Consider the following 433-nt stretch of genomic DNA (forward strand, 5'->3'; position numbering starts at 1 on the left):
ATGTCGGTGGTATCATTAAACATCGCAGAAAGAGATTTTCATAGTCATGTCCTGAAGAGAAGGCTCGGCGGTCCCTGTGTTGGGCTCAGGGTGGTCCCAGCTGATGGTTGCCGGTGCCATCAGACCAGTGGCGTAACTATAGCCGTAGCAGCTCTGGCGGCTGCTATGGGGCCTGGGGGATGAAGGGGGCCCCATTAGGTTGTTGAGGCAAATTAAGAACATGAGACGGTAACGCAGAACTGTATGATTTAGGGTCGGAGTGGTTGCAGTTGATGACAACTCTAATCCCCTGTAAAGTCCGCAGCGTAGAGACAACTTCAGACGCACGGGAGGAGTCTGTGGGATCTCGGCATCGTTACTCACAGCTCAGAGAAAGGTCGCCAGGGGGCCCCATCACATTTTTGCTATGGGGCCCCGTGATCTGTAGTTACGG

This window comes from Nanorana parkeri, unplaced genomic scaffold (assembly GCF_000935625.1).
Source record: "Nanorana parkeri isolate BGI_ZX_2015 unplaced genomic scaffold, ASM93562v1 scaffold1533, whole genome shotgun sequence".
NCBI lineage: Eukaryota > Metazoa > Chordata > Amphibia > Anura > Dicroglossidae > Nanorana > Nanorana parkeri.